The sequence below is a fragment of the Siniperca chuatsi genome, linkage group LG14 (genome assembly GCF_020085105.1).
Source record: "Siniperca chuatsi isolate FFG_IHB_CAS linkage group LG14, ASM2008510v1, whole genome shotgun sequence".
Taxonomy (NCBI): Eukaryota; Metazoa; Chordata; class Actinopteri; order Centrarchiformes; family Sinipercidae; genus Siniperca; species Siniperca chuatsi.
This window is the reverse complement of record NC_058055.1, coordinates 15,479,457-15,493,888: the sequence shown is the minus strand read 5'-3', so window position 1 is coordinate 15,493,888 and position 14,432 is coordinate 15,479,457. Positions and strand designations below refer to the sequence as shown.

Sequence of the window (14,432 nt, the reverse complement as noted above, 5' to 3'; positions counted from 1 at the left end):
TGTTTGTGCGTTTTTTTTCTTCTCTTTTCTTTGTTTTGCCCCATAACAGACCGACAAGATTGTGTGAAGGAGGTAAGCATCACATACACAGAGAAACACAGAGTTATTATAAGTCGTCCTCCACCTTTCTCACTTACCTAGAGAATAATTACACAAAGACACAGAGTATGCTGCACTTTAACGAATCATTGCCAAATGTTAAATGCTAAGTTGTAGTAAAGATTCTCTCAAAGAATAGATTTAATCTCGGAAGAGTTTATCATAGTTAAAAGCCAAACATTTTGTTATCGAGTCTTGTATAGTTCATCAGTTCTCTTTTCATTTCTTTAGTCCACACAGCTCGAAAATGGACTGAAATAGTATCTTTTTCAACTCTTGCTGATGATTAAAGTTGTAAAAAGACGGCTTATAGGTCTCTAATTGATTACTAAGTGGGGGATAACACTCATTGATGATATTACAAGAGAGTCAGCTTATTCTTTTCTCTGCCTCAGCCTGTGTGTCTGTCACTCTCAATGAGGCCAGAATCCCATAAATTGTGAAGTGCCTTTGTATCATGTCACTGTGACATTAGTTACCATGACAACAGGGGTTATTGACTGGCCACAGTGATAGTCCCATAGTGGCAGTTTCTCTTTGAAGGCTTTGTATGATGCTAGGCAGATGACACATTGTCAATATATATGCATTTTAGAATAAAGACAACAAATCCATTGCTGTCACATTATTCATAACATTAAGGAATAATCGCATTTAAACCGTGATCATTTAGTCAAAGCGAAAAAAAAAACAAGAAAAAGTTTTGAGGTGACGTGACATGAGATAACCGTTTTGCACTTGCATTTTGCTAGATATAACATGCTTTACCGATCTTTTGTGGTAATGTTACTAGCTTGAATTTACTGCAAAAAGGTTTGTTGGTATTGTAGCTAAGTGGTTAGCATTACTAACTATAACTATAACTAAAGCTAAAATATTAGCTTTTGTTGTGACTAATTGGTAAACTAAGTAATCACTAAATTAGTTAACAGGTGTTTTCCCCTTAAATTTCCCCATTAGCTTCAAAGTTAGCCTGTAAAAATGACTTTTTCCACACTGTAAGACAACGCTACATGATACATTCTGTATCTGCTCTTTTCAACGCTTCATTGAAGCTATATCAAAGTCACACTGAGTGAAATATTCAAACCAAAGATGCTCCTCTACTAGCACACCTGTCACCTGTGTGTGTAAGCGAGAAGCTTACAATGACACATTAATGCAAAAGATGAACCCTGCCAAATTATTAGAAATACCTTAGCTTGTTTAGCTATATGGTGATATCAGTGGTGGCTCTGTCGTATCTTTGTAAGTGAGCAATGACTTAGACTAACAAACATTCATTGCTGTCCTCAACCTTGAACTTGAAAAATAAAACCCAAAGGCACAGGTCTGTCTGTCGGCCTGCTTGCCTGCCTTCATAATATCTCTTTACCTGACTTTTTTTCGTCTTCTGTCACAGCTCCGATTCTCAATTTCAGTCCCAGGACTCCTGTGGTAAGTTTGTTTTATTATTTACCATGCCAGCGCTAACCCCTGGAATGTAAGAACCATTGCATGCACTCATACATACAGACATAGCAAGCTCACAGTAATTTTAAATACAGTCATTAGATTCTTGTAATTGTTTTAGCACTATGTAGTATTAACTGTTTGTGTCTTGTCTTCTTGAGTTTGTTGTTTTGAAAACTCTGTTAGCGCTAACAATATTTCTCAATATTTCTTTCTATGAGCCATCCTCCCTGGGGTTATTCCTCTAACCTGAAGGCCATGAGGCCTGTATCAATGAAGGACATGAAGGTCATTGTCAAGACAGGTTTGTCATTTTACATTGAAAAAATCTTAATATAGTTAATTTTCTTGACAGGTTAAATGTGCAGCAATAATTTCCTATAAGGAATTCATCAAATTTGTGATGTTTTAAAATTCCTTTCTGTGGCTGTTTGCTGATTCCAATAATAACAAACATTAGCTTATAGGTGACACACTCAAGTAATTTTGCTTGTGTTGATAGGGTAATCTTTATAGTAGTCTTTGGTTATGTTTTTATTTATTTCCCATTTTTTTTTATTTGGCAGGACGGCTCTGCATCGTCACTGTCAAAATGTGTGAGTGTGAACCAGAAGCCTGCACTCAGGTATGGGCTCTGGCCAGCAGCAGCCAGCAAGCCCCAGACAGCCTTTTCCATCCCTCTGCTAGTGCTTTTTGTTTGTCTGTTACTCGAGTGTCAGGTTTCTGTTGAGGGGTTTTTCTTCATCCAGCGCAGGGAGAAACAACCTCACACTTGCAGAGGTAAGTCAGTTTGCAGAGGTCAGTTTGAAGTCCTGTCTATGATGCAAACATTTCAGTTACTTTCGTGGAAGACTGACTTGTGTCCATATGGATGTGAAAATTAACTGCATATGGTTACACACCTTCTTCCTTGATTGTACTACATCATTAATTATCACAACTAAAAGTAAACCTTTGTGGAAACATCCAGGATTATACAGTTGCATGCAAAATGATTATTGATCTTTTCTATAAAAATAACAACTTCTTAGTGAACCATGTCAAGTATCACTTTGGCCTTTATGTGCAGAGCTTTCCATAAGCGCCGGCAAACAGCCGACTGCTCATCAAATTCCAGCCGGCTTCTTTATTATATTCATTTTTTATTCTAATAAAATTTTTATTAAGAAATTGTGATTCGCTATGCATGTACATTTGACCACCATTAGCTTCTGCTGCAAAACAATGCGAGCATGATGATAGAGAAACGTGCCCATGTGTCTGTATCAGTTCCGCCCCCATATGCTCTATATGAATGTGTGTGTGCGCTCAGCTGAGAGGTTGCGTCCTGTCGAGTAGAAAGCGGAGAGTCATCTTCATTGTTTGACAAATATTAGTAAAATAATTGATGACGAAACACATTAAGAATTGCATTGATTGGACAGACAGGGGACATCCTCATTAGACAGCTACTTTGACATGTGCATAAATAATTACATTATGTAACAGTGGAGGTTGAATGCAATGCACAATATAAAGTTTTATGATATATATGAAAGTGCAGGGAATAAATGAGTGATGTGAAATGTAAAGTCTAATTTGAAAACCCCGTCTTCATCCCGTTTATATGGCCATGGTACAAGATTTGATGCGCACACACACACACACACACACACACACACACACACACACAACGTTGTAGTGCTTTATCGGATGATGTGGTTCAATACTAATCGAGGACGACTATGTTTTAAGAAAGGTGATTCCATAATTGAACATTCTCAGTCACATATACTTGGAAATATAAAATTAAATGAGCAACTTCACATTTTACAATCACAGGCTATAAAATGCCTTTTCTCAACAGAGACAGTGGCGTTTGGATTCAGGTTGCTCTAGCCACCTGTGGAGCTTGTACACTGGTACATATTCATTTATAAACAGTGTTGTCACAGGTGAAAATATTGTGAGAAATAAGTGCTGAGGGAGATTACGATAACTATGCAATAGTTGTGCTTACGTGGAAGCTAATATTCCACTAATAATTTGACTCATAGCCTTATTTGGCTACTAATGCATCAGCTGACCACCTTGATCTGAATAGACTAGCCCATACAGTAGGAATTTAGTTTGAGCGGGGTGGTATAAGCCTTTGACAATCTCTACAATGTGAGAATATTTGATGCCGATAGCCTTGTAAACATTTGACCCAACTCCTTTTTGTTCCTTTTTTTTTGTTTTCATGTGGTCTTACTGAGCACATTCTTTCATGTAGAATAGATGATGTTCCTATTAAGCACCTCTTATGCTTGCCTTCTCGTGTTTAATAATTGCTCATTACACAAATTCAGATTACATGCTTTGAGTATGCAAATCATGTGATAATACCATACGTGTTAAAACATAAACTGGAATATTTATTTGGGATGAATTAATTTGAAATGATGAAAGAATCTCAATATAGACACTCCAATTGTCTGTCACAATGTTCTGCTCACATTAATTCTGCTCCATTACATTAATGTCAGTCATCCTTACATTTAATACTATAATGATACCACTAACAAAGCTTCTTTCCAAACCTCTAACTTCAGCTGCTTCTGATGCTGAGCTCCCTCATCTAAGGGCTAAGGTCCTCTGGGTATTTCTGCTTCTCGTCTCTCATTGGACCATCTGCCGGTTCAACACACTGATTCGCACTTTCTCTGTAACAACTCTGTAAAAACAGCATTATATGTCAAGTAAATGACCTGATTCTTTTCACAAACACAACACTCTTACATTGAGGAATGCAACTTCAGTGTGTGAAGTACTTGCCAAGTATCCTGAAAATCAGTTTCACAACCCCTAAAGTAAACAGGGCCACTATGTACAACAACAAACCTTTTAGTATAACAATTAAAAGCATTTATTGAATATTGTCTCTCACCTTTGTTTCTGAGAATGTCTCTACAAAAAATTACATGGCGACAGCTCTCGTGTGTGAAGTTTCAGCTCTGAGGGCCGAGGAAGAAGAAGCTTTAAAGGACATTTTGTAGTTACCAATCCAGTTCTGAAAGAGAGAAAACAAAAATAATGAAATTATGAAAAACTCAACAGTAATGTCTCTTTCCAGAAATCATGACCCGGTTACTCAAGATTATCCACAGATTTGTTGTGAGCAGTTTCATGTAGGAACTGCAGGAGCTTACTCAGGCACATTGATCACTGAACGCCTGAACTGGTGCAGGCACGAAAGATACTTCCAATTGAAATACGTTAGTTTGAAATTCGTGCTGAGTGACACGAAAAAAAAAGGGAAATTCGTATCCATGGACACGAATCAATAGATTGAATTTCATTACTGTTTCACGAACTGCCGTGAGACTGGCTCGTCTTCTTTCATGTGTAAATGTAATATTGCGTACTTCACAAAAATGGGTCACTCTGTTCCTCTTGCACTTTTATTTACAGACACGTGTGCGCACACACACACACACACACACACACACACACACTACCATCATTAATTCAGTGAGTGCTTTCTCTCTCATTGAACAGTTAGGAAGCTGTTGCTCCTGTTGCTCTGAGGCTAATCAAAGCTGCGCCCAGGAGTGGAGCCAAAACCACAATCTTTGGATGGTTGTGAGGAATTTACTGTGCCTAGTTAAGGCAAGGGGTGCAATTATTATTATGTTTTTGTGGAGAGCTCTGGTAAAGTACCTTCATACTGCATCTTTAAATATGCATTTCTCTTTCTCTCTTGCTTTTCTTTTCGCTTATCTTTAATCACAGGTGGAGACTTCTAACAAGTCCCCATGCTTTGTAAGACTTAGTGGATGCAAATTACAAATATTCAATAGGTCACTGTTAGAATAAGGCCATGTTGACTCAGTTTCCTGTGGTCTGTTATACCTGGAATACCTTTGATGTCCTGACTCGCAACATGAGAAGACATGGCTTTCTGCCTGACAGCAACTTCGTCAGGTCCTTCTCAGGAATCAACAACATCCCAGATCTGCAGATTCAGAGGCCAAGAGACTACGGGCACCAGAGATGTCAAGCAGTGATGGATGCAGGTACCGTTTTGTTTTGTCTTCCTGGTTTTGTTTTAATTTTTAGAAGTAAAATATTTTACTCCAGAGAGCCTTTTTTTCTTTTCTCAACTTGCTACCTGATTACACCCTGCTGAACTGATAAAACTGTTGTAGACGTGGATAATAAATATGAGAAAATATACTACTTACTTTCCATTTGCCATTCTTACGGTTCCTCTATGGTAATAATGGTAGCAGATTTACCACTCAACATTTTTTGTAATTTCTGTAACAATGGGTCCTTGATTTCAGACAGAGATAGAGAAAAGCAGCTTCTCATTTTTAGCTGGCAACCTTTGATTTTGCAGGCTGCAATGACAACTGTGCAAATTCGCTAGCAAATTTTAGCAGCTGTAGCTAGCTGACAAGCTAATGTTAGCTAGGCCTAATGTGTTTTGCGTGAGTGTAAACTTTCCCAAATCACTGTCCCTGCTTGTATAATATATATTCTTAAAGCACCTTGGAAATGTAATGTTATTATCTTTGCTGCACAAAATATTTTATGCACTGCTCATATTTTTTCCAAGGTACCCATGATGATCACTTATAAAGGCTGTACACACAGCTTTTGTTTGCTTCTGTTCACCAGCCTGTCTGTGGGTTTGTTGGTGTAGTGGAGCTTGATGCATTTTGCTTTATGGTGAAACCAGCCACCTGACTAACCAGTTTGTTAATCACCCAGGTGTAGCGATGTAGGATGTGCACCAAGCTTTATTCTCCACCGTTTCACTTGGAAAGATCGACTGACCTCTCCAATTGAAAAGGATTTGTCACTTTATCCTCAAGCGCTTCTGACTTTTGGTAAACTGCTGACTATATAACAGTCCTTCACAGACTACACTCAAATTGCTTTTTCTGGTATTGTCTACAGAATGTGAGTGGTGTTTTGTCTAATAATAGTCCTACTTCTCACTTATTCTCAGTAGAGTAATACTACAAACTTCCCCAAAATTGTAATGTCACATATTTATATTCTGTGCTAAATATAATCAGAATACACATGTGGAAACGAGGATTTGTCTCTGATGTTCAAGAGGGAGCTGTCTTTCCTCATTACAACCAAGGACCATCACAGTCACTTATCTGGTTTGGGAATCGAAGTGAGGAAAGTCTTATCCATCCAAATGACTCATTAAGTGCTAAAGCTGCTTCAAAGAGAGATGAGAAGACATTTGTAACACTCCTGAACAATGTGAAAGAAGCTTGTTTCAAATTATGTTTTTTTACAGTGCTGAAAGCTTTGATGTATACCAGAGGAATAATTTATTGCTCTCAAAGCACACACAGATCCCCTCAAAGATATTAACCCACTGACTGACTGGCACCAGTGAACCACTTACTTCCCATCTCACTTTTATGACTACAAGGCACAGCTGCTGCTGGCTGGTTTATTTATTTATCACATTATTTATTAACAAACAAACTGATTATTTTTCTGGCACCATCTGAGAAGGCAGTATTTTAAAATTGTTGTGGCTCTTGATGTGATTTTCATCTTGAGATAGTTTCATCTCTCAGCAGACCACATTATTTCTGTTGCAATAGTCCTTAAAATGTATTTGTTCTCATCATGCTGGGAGTTGGATTAGCCCAGTTAGAGTGCTTCTTGGTGCCAGTCTTGCCAGCAAACTAATAATGAATTAACGTATCAGTTGCTCTCTGCAGGTAATGTGTGTATCATAATAGGTAGAAAATGGTGGAACCTTAATTTCCTAATAAAGAGTTGTACACACTAAAAAAATACTGGCTGTAGATGCAATATTGGGTAACTCAAGCCAGTACCAATGGGTTGTTTTGACTCAGTTTTAGTGTTATTTTCCCAAGTTAAATATGGTTATTTTGACCCAGTCTTAGACACAACAAAACTGTCTCAAATATTGTTAGTTGTACAAAACAATGTGTAAGACATTCAAAACTGCAAAGGATGCACGTATTATTAACAAATAGTGACATGTAAGTTTAAAAAGAGTTTTAAAACATTATAAAATATTGCAACCATACCATATTTTAGTCTAAATAAATAAATAATATAACAAATGACACTTACATTGGGTTTGATTGGTGACCCAATGGTTTTCTACCCATGGATACTGGGTAGAGTTAACCCAGTATTGCGTTGGTATATTCCATATATGACCCAGTGATTTTACCTGCCACAGTCTTCCAACCCCTCTATAAAATGTTTCCTTCAATTTCTTATGACAGCATCTTTCATTTAAGGATGTTTGCATCCCCATCAGATCAACAGTGTAGAAACTGTTGCCCTTTTAATACAAATTTTAGGTGACCAAAATGTGTTGGACTAATTTAACTAAAAAACAAATAGTCATATTTAATATTTGGTTTTTGCAGTCACTTACTCACATACATTTATGACTGTTAACATTAGTTTGGTCTTAAGCAAATGAATCTCACTGTGACAATATCAGCCTGATTCTTGCCATTTTCCTCTTCCAGCTTGTCCATTTATGTGCATACTAACTCTATTGTCATTTCAGACCCTCCCACTCTCTCCTGACCTGCAATAACCCCTGTTCCTGCCCCACCCACCTGCTCACCTGTTCCCATTTCCCTCATTACCCATGCAGTATATATACTGGCCTATTTTCACCACTTCCCTGTCAGATTGTCTTATGTGTTCCTTACTAAGTGGTCCAGCCGCTTCAACTGCCTGAACTGTGTCCTGCCCCTTGGCTGGTTAAGTTTGCCCTTCTTTGTTTGCCTGCCTGGTTTCTTGTTTTGTGGCACCAAGTAAAGACGAGCTTTTATATGTTTATCTACACGGTCTCTGGATCGTGCTTTTGGGTCCAAACCTACATTTTCTGAGTAGTTACTGTACACTCACACTCAGTTGGATTGAAGTCAGGTGATGGAGTTGGCCAATTAAAATCCAACTCAAATTAAATAGCTTTTTTTTTCAGCTACAGCATTCATATCTGCTCTTTGAATCATTTGTCCTGTGTTTGCCTTTTGTGAAAAAAATCTGAAACCAAAAGAGAGAAATTTATATTTTTTGGTTTTGTGACAATGCCCTCTACTTGTGCATTAATTTGTCAAAATACTATTAGTTCTCTGTCTACGTAGATGGAGACTTTTCATTTTAAACCATATTTACATTAAGCAGAATAATGTTACTGTTCTATCAGACGATCACACTAACAGCCAGACATCAGGTTCAGTCCAAGAGACAAACTAGAAAGACAGCAGAGCAGACGTGTAGGTAGGAAGGCGTACGCAGACACAACTATCTGTTATCTGTATAACAATGATGCAAACACTTGTGCTGCTCCTCACATAGCATTTCATAAGCAATTTACGCTGCCAACAGTTACTTTCAGAAGGCTTAAAATCACGAATAAAATAAAATCATGTTCGCACTGCACAAAACTCTACATCAGCTGTTCATTCACTTTGACAAGCTAACTATTTGCTGCTTGTGGTTAACTATTCTATGTTTATGTCCTTGGTAATATGGCTGCTGTCACTGCTGGCTATATTATTGCTGCATGTTTTACATTCTGTGACTAATCTGTTTGGGCAATGTCATTCTGTCGGCTTGCTGCTAATTTCTGCTCTGAACTGCTGTTATCTCTCTATGTGGAGTATTTGAATTACTAATTCTGCTTGTTGTAGCTGAGCTTATTTGTCTTTTGGTTGTTTGGCTTGTGCATTATGATGCTTTTCAAGTGGTGAAATATGGACACTCATGTTTGAGTGTTTATATATCAGTGTAATCAGCTGAACTGGTTTTGTGGCATATTTCATCGCAGGTTGTTGTCATTGTTTTGTGGGGTCCTACTGGCTCATTAGAAATCAGATGTCAAGCAGAGGGTTATATTGTGTATTAGCTTTAAAACGGCACTGCCCTGCACACAGCCCATTTACATTAATTATTTCCCAGTAATACTGACTTCATGTGAAACTCAACATGGCTTTTGACACTCAGAAGATAGGTGGTCACATTGGCATTTTCTCCACATGTGCCTCTGAACTTTGTAATCCACACAGCAACAGTGGAAAACTTTCAAAACAGGTCACAAGAAGAAGTTAGACAGGAGCAGTTTGATGCAGAAAAGAGAGATCTTTAATCTACTGACTTTGTGCACAAATTCAAGCATACACTAATACACAAATACAACATGGTAAACTATGTTGTTGCAACCTGAGCTAACAATTGTTTTGTACAAATTGAGCAGGTTAAATTTCCTGCATTGAATGGCTGCTCTGTTACTGCTAAACATTAGTGAAATATTTACACAAATGTGTTTATGTGACAACTTGCTTTACTTTTCTTAAATGTAAACTGCTCTATGGTTTACGCCTCTGATACAAACAGCCATTCTCATCGCCAACTGCAAGCTTATATCCATGTACCGATGGCCATCTGCTGCTTCACAATCATAACATTTCAAAGTGCAGATTAAGTTGTGAATTTTGTGACCAAACCCATGCACTCGAACATTCTCATATTATGTGAGAGTTGAACATCTAATTCCAAAACCATGGGCATTAACATGCTGCTATAACACAACAGAAATAAAATATCACTGTATGCTGTAGCATTAAGATTGTCCTTAAGAAGAATTAAACAGCATAGCAAAAACCATGAAGCACAAGCCCAGACCAAAACAAAACAAGCATGTCCACATACTTTTAGCCATGTAGTGTATCAGTTCCATTAATATATCAATGTCATTTTGTTTGCATGATCTGTACTGTGACAATATGACCACAGTTGGTTTGTTAACTTCAGTCTGGCATCTTATCCTGTCTGGAACTCCATGTCAACTCCCTATTGCTGTAAAATTCAAATCAGCAGGCATGGTTGTGATTTACAGAGATTGAATCGAGGCTGCGCTGCAGGATTGTCCCATAATAAAGTCAAACATGTTTGTTGTTGCCCTGATGACTAGATGAAGAGATATTCAGGAATAGATGTTCAGCATCCACATATGCTTCAACTTGTCCTGTAGGCTTTTGATTGATTAAGTGGTTTACTGCCGCAAAGTCATGGTGGTTACATCTGAAAAATGATCATGCCGCAGCTTTCATCTTTCCTGTTCGTCTTCTCTCTCTTTCTACTACTCTATTGCACATATTCCCAAACTTTGTACCATTTGTTATTTCAATCTTTCCTTCTCTGGCTTCCTCTGTCAGTCAGTAATGTTTCACCAGCACAAAAACTTGTTGACATGTCAAGGACACACTGTCCTCTAAAACTGTAACCAATCTCCGCAACAAGATAGGTTGAGGAACAAATACAAAGCTGCCTTGAGCCACTTAGCTGCTACATATTATCATTAGACTCCTAATTCAGTTAAAAATGACACATTATGCTCCAATTATTCATTCAGAGGCATTATTCATATGCAAGCAAATTATACACACTTATTAGCATCTAACAAAGTACACCAGTGACATGACACAAACACTAAAATCTTTTGAGATCCTTTGTTTTGGTAAATTTCCATTGCAAATCTAAAAAGTTAAGTTATTTGACTTATGTGTACTGTATGTGTGTGTTTACGTCTGTTTTGTTTGCATGTAAATGCATATGTTTCACGTTGAGTTTATTCTTTTGCCTTTGAACTGAGAAGTTAGTCTTTTTATTTCATTGTATTAGTTAAGACAGGAGCTTTTGGAGTGATAAAAACTGTTGAGATAGACTTCTTCTTAAAAGTTAGATAACTAAACAGATGTTTACAAACGATGTGACAAACGACAACAGTAACATTACACACTGCATATGTTTCACAATAAAATTAGGAATAAATATTTACCAGTGCTACACTGAAAAGCCTGCAGTGCTGCATTGGTAAAGAAACAGACCTATTGTATTTAACAGTTAATGAAGCTGTGAATGTGGAGTAAATTAACAGTTTTACTGCAGAGTGTGATATTTGCCTTTTCCGAAATACAGTTTGACACACATTCCATCACAATAGTCTATGGATGCATTGTGAAAGTGGCAAGTACATTGTAAAGCTGTTTTTTCAGGATTTTCTTCCAAATTGGATTTATTTTCTCTTAGAAGGTGGCTTTAACGGTGTGATTTACAAAGCCTGCTCTGTATGTCTCCCATTACATAAAATGGCAATAGCTCAGGTTTGCATAGTGATCACAGAGTAAAACATTTTGTTCACCCATCAACCACTCTGTCTCCTAGAAATTATGTTTATATACTCGTTTGTTTTGCCAAATATATTTGGAGGGGAAACATAGTTGCTGCATGGATGTTCCGTGCCATTTTGTCCAATAAAAGAAGTGCATAATTTTACAAAAAAAAGTTACCAAAAAACCTCATTTGAATATCACATGAACAAAAAAGGATTTATCTGTTCACTTAAATTACCAGTAGTTTTTCTGTATGTATAAATGAAGCATTGGGGATCTTAAAATCTTAAATTTTGAATCGATTATTAAAAACAGTTATGGATTAGAACCAGAACACGGTGGCATAAAATGTGTAATGGCACAGTCAGTATGTACAGCTGCAGTATGTTTGAAGCTCTGTAAAACAACTGTCAAATAAAACACCACATTTAGATGTGGTTTGGTTGAATAACTAGGTGAGTATGCTATATTTGAGGATTCTGCGTACTATGCTTCATGGACACATCCCAGACACTGGAATATGACATTTCCATTTGGGTCCCAGTGAACTGCCAGTATTGCAGACAGTGCCATGAATCTTAAAAAGCTTTGAGGTTTGAAGTTTGAAGGTGAAGCTTTGGTTGAAGTTATTCTTTAAGCATAACCAACAGAAAACAGAATGAGAAAATGTCGGGAAACAGATGAAAACAGATTAAGTGAATTTGTTTAAAAAAATAAAACATTTTAAAGGTGGAGAAAGAATGCCAATGGGCTTGAAAGAAGTAGGTGGTGAAAAATAAGTGTGAGACAGAGGGAAATAGAAAAGCAGTGTGTGTATGTGATGGTATGTATGAGGGAGAGAGTGAATAGACAGGAGGAGCAAAAGGAGAAAAAGGTTCAGGATGTTCTTCTTTTTGAAGGTTTTGCTGCCTCACTAAAAAATATCTGTTGCTTAGCTAATGTCCCATCTGATCTAATGGCCCTCCACCAGCTCAATCCTTACTGCCCAAAAATGCAAGTTGGAGGGTCTTAAATTTAATTACTTTCACTGTATTTAATTTTTCATATTTTGGGCACTAACTGATAATATATCCCCTAATAGTCTCATGGTTTAATGACTAGCAGTATCCTTTGCGTTACATACTGAAGGGCTAATAAGTGATCTGATTTGTTCACTTACTTACTCAGAGGATATTCGCATTGCCTTTCTCAACTTTCCAATGGAGTGCCACTGGGTGCCTTTTAAATCTAGCTCAGAAGGCAGCACCAGGCTGCAATGCCAGGTCCCATTCACAATGAATAGCAGCCTATTGTTGTCTTTTGAGTCTGTATGTGTGAACGACCAGTAACTCCCAACCTAATGGGCAGATAAATATGGTGACATTCTGCATTCATTTCTGCAAACCACGAATACGCTGAATCTCTAAACCGGGAAGCAAACAGTAGTCTTTAATACTAATCTTTGCTGCTTTTGCCATTTCCAGCCATATGACTTAGGATGTGACTTAAAATCCCATCTGTGATTTATGCACGTACATTTTCCATTATTCTGTGTCATGATTCAGATCACGCAACTACTTGTTGCTGTGAGTTTTGACTGTCTGGTCATTTTCCATCATACACATCCACAACTGGACCCATAAAAGTGACACAGCTAAGGCTAGCTAGACCCACTCCTTGGTATAATGCAGGATAAACTCTGTGTGGGAGTTGCACATGACTCAGCAGTTGTTCAGTAGTGGGAATCAGTGGTAACGTTAGCAAGCTAGGCTAACTAGCTTCCACGTTCAGAGTGGAATACGATCTTAACAGCACATAGGCTACTCTTCCAAATGTTTAATGTTGTGAATGTCTTAAAGTTAAGGATAAAGATCAAAACGAGAACAAACATCAACATTTCAAGATAAAGTGGTACGTGTGTGAGGAGGCGGTGAAGGTAAATTGCTCTGACCTTTACGCCACTCTTTTAGCTCATATAGTACCTACTGTTCCCAAGAGTAGTGTTGCACCATGTGCCACAATGGGGCTGTGTGTTATTCTTTGTCAAAATGGTGGCTCAGCTCCGCTGTCATGTTGCCTACTGTGGAGGCTCATTATCACAGCATCGGTGCTGCATGTCCCGCATTCCTTATTCGTGATCTTCCCCCTCCCACTCTTCCTCTTGTTGTTTGTCACTTACTGCCTCTGTACTACAGAGAGAATACTTTTCACAGTTAAGTTGATGATTAACAAAAGCTATTATCATGTTCCTTCATCAAGGAGAATCAGATCTCATAAAAGCTCACGCAGGATGTACAGATACTATCGGACAAAGAGCAAGAAGGTCACAAGTTTGATCCATGCAAAAAATCATGTAGCACAAAATAGCCTCATGTGGACTCAGATCAATAATTGTAATATCCTTTAGTACATTGGTGTAATACATACTGTGTTGTGGCATTTTGCAGTACACAATTTCACAGACACAATGCAGGAAGATGAGATCTCTGGTCAAACCAATCTCCTCATGTTGGCGCCCCACCTGAGGCGAATTAACCTGGAGCCTGTCTTTGTAAGAACTTTTGTTTGAAACCATATTCATGTGCTCCCACACATTGTAGTACAGACACACACACACACACACACACACACACATCTCCATGCAGCTCCTGTGGCACCCACGTCTCTGTTGTTGTTAGTATTCACTATTCGGCTTGTTGATGATTCATCGAAAATAACCCACTTACTGTAATT

General features: G+C 37.9%; 1 long non-coding RNA gene across 2 annotated transcripts; it reads right to left on the bottom strand.

The window, feature by feature from the left end:
- Positions 1-1,696: 1,696 nt before the first annotated feature.
- Positions 1,697-13,875, bottom strand: LOC122888123. 2 transcript variants are annotated; one of them, XR_006380656.1, is made up of 3 exons: positions 13,682-13,875; positions 4,460-4,582; positions 1,697-2,367 (listed from the first exon to the last, which is right to left on the bottom strand). It is a non-coding gene; the product is annotated as an uncharacterized LOC122888123 (long non-coding RNA). The 2 variants fall into 2 exon arrangements; XR_006380655.1 differs by lacking the exon at positions 1,697-2,367 and adding an exon at positions 3,786-4,246.
- Between the last annotated feature and the right edge of the window lie 557 nt (positions 13,876-14,432).